This window comes from Schistocerca cancellata, chromosome 9, assembly GCF_023864275.1.
Source record: "Schistocerca cancellata isolate TAMUIC-IGC-003103 chromosome 9, iqSchCanc2.1, whole genome shotgun sequence".
NCBI classification, from domain to species: domain Eukaryota; kingdom Metazoa; phylum Arthropoda; class Insecta; order Orthoptera; family Acrididae; genus Schistocerca; species Schistocerca cancellata.
Genome location: NC_064634.1, coordinates 32,117,619 through 32,123,709, shown reverse-complemented (window position 1 = coordinate 32,123,709; position 6,091 = coordinate 32,117,619).

Below are 6,091 nucleotides of genomic sequence, written 5' to 3'. Positions count from 1 at the left end.
CATCTCTTCTAGATGCTGATTCCGTGTTTCAGCTCCTTACTTTTTATAGAGCCTTCAGTAAGGTTGTGTTATTGTCGTGTGTTACGAAAATGGAACAGCGGAAATTAGAGTGAAGTTATGCCGTCATTTTTTGTGTTAAACATGGGAATCTTCAAGTGTGAGTTTTGAAAAGCTAAAACAGGCTTGTGTTGAACATTCCTTATTGAGAGCACAACTTTTTAGCTGGTGCATATCATTTTTGGAAGGTCAAAAATCTTGTTCAGAAAGACATTCAACTTCAAAGATCGACAAATACTTGAACGGTTGATTGCTTGTGTGAGATCAGACAGACAGGACAAATCGTGAACCAAGAGTGTTACAAAGATATCCTTGAAAGGCTCAGAAAAGGTGCGAATGCAGTGAGATCGGGCATTGTAGAGAAGTGGATGCTGCATCACGACATCCTCCCATGTTCCACAGACACCTCCATTACGCAATTTTTTACCTCAAAAAGCGTTCCTGTTGTTCCACAGCCTCCCTATTCACTCGATTTGAGCCCTTGTTACCTATTTCTTTCCCCAACGTTGAAAAATGTGTTTAATAAAGTCATTTCGGGAGTCTGGAGAACATACAAAAGAATGTTACTGACCTGTTAAAGGCCCTGTCAGTTACAGACTTTGAGCGCTGCTACCGAGAATGGAAACAACGATTCCGGCTGTGTTTAGCTGCTTTATAAGAGACAACATTGCTGTTCGAAAAAACGTGATGGATAAAAAAATCTGTCTCATTACTTTGCTCACACGTTTCATAAACGTTCAGTGTAATCTTTTCACCGAGACGCTCTATCCTCTGCTCTTATCGTGGCTTTCTCATTGCATTCTTAGTGTAACAACCCTCGTTTTTATTTTCACAGAAGTCTGTTTTGACACTTCTATATTCTAAGTTAGTCCCGTCTACGATCAGCTGTTTTTGATTTCTTCATAACTTTGCTGCAGACATTTCACTTCCTACAGGGTGTTTAAAAAATGACCGGTATATTTGAAACGGTAATAAAAACTAAACGAGCAGCGATAGAAATACACCGTTTGTTGCAATATGCTTGGGACAACAGTACATTTTCAGGCAGACAAACTTTCGAAATTACAGTAGCTACAATTTTCAACAACAGATGGCGCTGCGGTCTGGGAAACTCTATAGTACGATATTTTCCACATATCCACCATGCGTAGCAATAATATGGCGTAGTCTCTGAATGAAATTACCCGAAACCTTTGACAACGTGTCTGGCGGAATGGCTTCACATGCAGATGAGATGTACTGCTTCAGCTGTTCAATTGTTTCTGGATTCTGGCAGTACACCTGGTCTTTCAAGTGTCCCCACAGAAAGAAGTCACAGAGGTTCATGTCTGGCGAATAGGGAGGCCAATCCACGCCGCCTCCTGTATGTTTCGGATAGCCCAAAGCAATCACACGATCATCGAAATATTCATTCAGGAAAATAAAGACGTCGACCGTGCGATGTGGCCGGGCACCATCTTGCATAAACCACGAGGTGTTCGCAGTGTCGTCTAAGGCAGTTTGTACCGCCACAAATTCACGAAGAATGAACAGATAGCGTGATGCAGTAATCGTTTCGGATCTGAAAAATGGGCCAATGATTCCTTTGGAAGAAATGGCGGCCCAGACCAGTACTTTTTGAGGATGCAGGGACGATGGGACTGCAACATGGGGCTTTTCGGTTCCCCATATGCGCCAGTTCTGTTTATTGACGAAGCCGTCCAGGTAAAAATAAGCTACGTCAGTAAACCAAATGCTGCCCACATGCATATCGCCATCATCAATCCTGTGCACTATATCGTAACGAATGTCTCTCGTGCAGCAATGGTAGCGGCACTGAGGGGTTGCCGCGTTTGAATTTTGTATGGATAGAGGTGTAAACTCTGGCGCATGAGACGATACGTGGACGTTGGCATCATTTGGACCGCAGCTGCAACACGGCGAACGGAAACCCGAGGCCGCTGTTGGATCACCTGCTGCACTAGCTGCGCGTTGCCCTCTGTGGTTGCCGTATGCAGTCGCCCTACCTTTCCAGCACGTTCATCCGTCACGTTCCCAGTCCGTTGAAATTTTTCAAACAGATCCTTTATTGTATCGCTTTTCGGTCTTTGGTTACATTAAACCTCCGTTGAAAACTTCGTCTTGTTGCAACAACACTGTGTTCTAGGCGGTGGAATTCCAACACCAGAAAAATCCTCTGTTCTAAGGAATAAACCATGTTGTCTACAGCACACTTGCACGTTGTGAACAGCACACGCTTACAGCAGAAAGACGACGTACAGAATGGCGCACCCACAGACTGCGTTGTCTTCTATATCTTTCACAACACTTGCAGCGCCATCTGTTGTTGAAAATTGTAACTACTGTAATTTCGAAAGTTTGTCCGCCTGAAAATGTACTGTTGTCCCAAGCATATTGCAACAAACGGTGTATTTCTATCGCTGCTCGTTTAGTTTTTATTGCCGTTTCAAATATACCGGTCATTTTTGAAACACCCTGTATTTATTTCATTGCTAATCGACTTATACTGATGTTTTCCTGTCTAGGTCTGAACACTTTCGTGCTCCCTTCTTTCGCTGACCTACTGAAGTATTTCTTCTGTTGCTCAGGTATTCATCAGACTTACATTCTTTGTACCTGTGTCTTAGTGTCCTGCATCTGTGAATGCCCTCTTTAGAGATGTCCTATTCAACTGAACTGCTATCTCTAGTACTCCTTGTCGCAGTATTCACATCGTTAGTGAAATTCAAACGTACCTTATCATTCCTCAGTATTCCAGTACACCACTTCACGCTTTTTCCGGACTATTCTCTTCGACTTGAGCATTCACTTTAACTTCAGCATTACTAAACTGTGATCTGAGTCTACATTTGCTCCTGAGCGGGTCTTACTATCAAATATCTGATTTCTGAATCTCTGTCGACTATGATGTAACCCTGCTGGAGTCCTCCAGTGCGTCTGTGTCTTTTCCGAGCATACTTCCTCCTTTTGTAATTCTTAGACAGCGTATTCGCTATTACCATCTAAAATAATTTTATTGCAGAGTTCAATTGTTCTTTCTCCTCTCTCAAACCTACTGCCGAGGAAAATGAAACTCTTTCTTCTATTCCTTTCCCTACAGCTGCATTCGAATCCCCTATGACTAATAGATTATTACCTCCTCTTACATACTGAATCACCAGTTCAGCACCCTCACATACGTTCTCTCTCTCTCTCTTCATCCTCGACCTGCGAAGTCGGCATGTATACCTGAACTGTCGTTGTCGGTATTGGTTTGCTGTCGATTCTGATGGGGAAAACCCTACCACTGAACTGGTCACAGTAGCTCACTTTCTGTCCTACATTCCAGTTCATAACGAATGCTGTTCCCGTTGTACCATTTTCTGCTGCTGTTGATATTACGCTTTATTCATCTGATCTGATATCCTTACCATCTTTCCATTTGACTTCACTCTTTCGCACTATATCTAGAGCGAAACTTTGCATTTTTCTTTACCGATTTTATAGCTTTCCTACTACAATCAGACTTACGACATTCCATGCTCAGACTCGTAAAATATTATATTTTTCTTTGGTCATATCCTCTTTGCCTCATGGTCATCTACCCCTTATAAGTGCTCTCAGGAGATCCGAATAGGGGACTAACAAATTGGTAAATTTGTATTAAGTTCCTGTGAACCAAAGTACTGTGGTCTTCGGTCCCTAGGCTTACACACTATTTAATCTAACTTCAGCTAACATACACTAAGGAAACAACATACACACACACACACACCTATGCCCGAGAGAGGACTTGAACCTCCAACGGAGTGGGAGCGGCGCGAACCGTGGTGAAGCGCCTCAGACCGAGTCTACCCCGCGCGGCTGGGCAATTAATCTGGAATCTTTTGCCAATGGAGAAATCATCATGATAAATTTACTGTTACAGACAACATGCCCTCTGGATACACATTACGTGGTTTTCAAAATGGCTCTAGGCACTATGGGACTTAAGGGGCTCCGGAACGCCCTATACTTGCAATGTTAAAATAACCCTTATAAATTACATCTTTCCTCACAAAGTATTTGAGGTAGGAAGTTGAACTTTTTACAGATTATTTATTGGAATATGGGCTACAACTTAACACAGGGATTTTACAAAATTTTATTTCAGTTATTAAAGATGATTTTTTTTTCAATTGTAATGAAAATTCACAACATTTTTTTGCAATTTTTTATTTATATATTCAAAAATATACAGTTTTTTGAAAAAGGCTGTGTTAAATTATGCAGAAGGTACTGTGTAACATTTACTGAAAGTTTGAAACAAATATGTTTGGAAGATCCTTAGAAAACATGTAATTAGTATGAGAAAATAAAAGTTTTGGGAATCGAGCGACAAAGATTGGATTAACTTTTTAGTGCATTCCAGGTCCATAGGATGGATTATCTTCATCCTCTGCAAACTCCTCCTCCAGCTTCCTCTTGTTCCTCCTCCTGTTTACTCTTGCTTGTATTTCTAGACTCTTTACAGCCCTGTCTGCAGCCCGAAGGCATTCCTTGTCTAAAGCAAGCATCGCTCGTACCATGTTAGAACCTATCTTCATTCCCATATTTCTAAATACCTTGCACCTTACAATGTTGCCATCATTGAAAGTCGCAACAGCATCATACACACCAAAGTGAAGTGTTTATATTCCAACAAATACAGTCTTGGGGATTCTCGACCGTATAACACTATTTACACTTTCATTGGGGTTTTGAGATTTTCCGTGAATACACGTTTTCAACAGTTCAGGTGCTGCTATGTCTCTGAAAATAGGTTTTATCACCTCCATTATTGCATGAGGCAGACTATGCTTATGAGTGTACACTTCACCAGTTAGCAATCGTTAATAATAACACCATTTGACAGCAGTTTAACAGCGCCACAGTGGGTCACGCCCATGTAGAACACATTTCAAAAAAAATTTAAAAATAGTTGTAGTCTTCGGAATGGAATAAATTATATATCTATTAAAAGGTAATAGTCTGCAGATTCAGAAAACGCAAAAAAGTAAAAATTGAACTTTTCATGATTTTGAGCCTTTCCGGTGTCCCTTAACATCTTAGGTCATCAGTTCCCTAGAACTTAGAACCACTTAAACCTAACTAACCTAAGGACATCACACACATCCATGCCCGAGGCAGGATTCGAACCTGCTCCGTAGCGGTCGCGCGGTTCCAGACTGTAGCGCCTAGAAACGCTCGGCCACCCCGGTCGACTATGTGTTTTTAATACATTGGTTTTAACTGCCTTCTGCGTCGTCATTTCGTTGATCTGATTCTTCCGTTCTTGGGGGGCAATTTCCAGCCCCAACGTCAACAGAGTTTCCTGAACTTTTCTCCTCCGCCCTCGTTCACAAAGCCGATGACAGAGCGAGGTTGACCTCTTATGCCAGAAGCCGTTGGCCGCCATTGCTGATCATTATTATTTTTATAAAGTTATGCTATGGTTGGTTTCGAACACTGGACCCATGAAGCCTTGATTACTGATTTGAGACGCTTCCCCTAAAACATGAGTTCAAGTAGGTAACGAAGGAACTTCGTAAAGTAAATATATCGGTATGGAAGGGAATGCCGACCGGGGTGGCCGAGCGGTTCTAGGCGCTACAGTCTGGAACCGGCGCGACCGCTACGGTCGCAGGTTCGAATCCTGCCTTGGGCATGGATGTATGTGACGACCTTAATTTAGTTAGGTTTAAGTAGTTCTAAGTTCTAGGCGACTGATGACCTCAGCAGTTAAGTCCCATAGTGCTCAGAGCCATTTGAACCATTTTTGGAAGGGTATGGATACGTCAAGCAATTTTATGTAATGGCTAAAAGAAATTTCTATATTACATCAGAAGTAGCTTTTATTACGTAGCATTTCAGCTTTTTTTTAACGTAAAGGTATCGTTTGTAAGTAGATCAATTGGTCGATATCGACCTCGGATTTGTGAAAAAGCAACCGGAATAGCATTATAACACACCCGTAACACCTCTACCCGCTTGCAAATTGTAGATGACGCTGAAACCTCCTGGCAGATTAAAACTG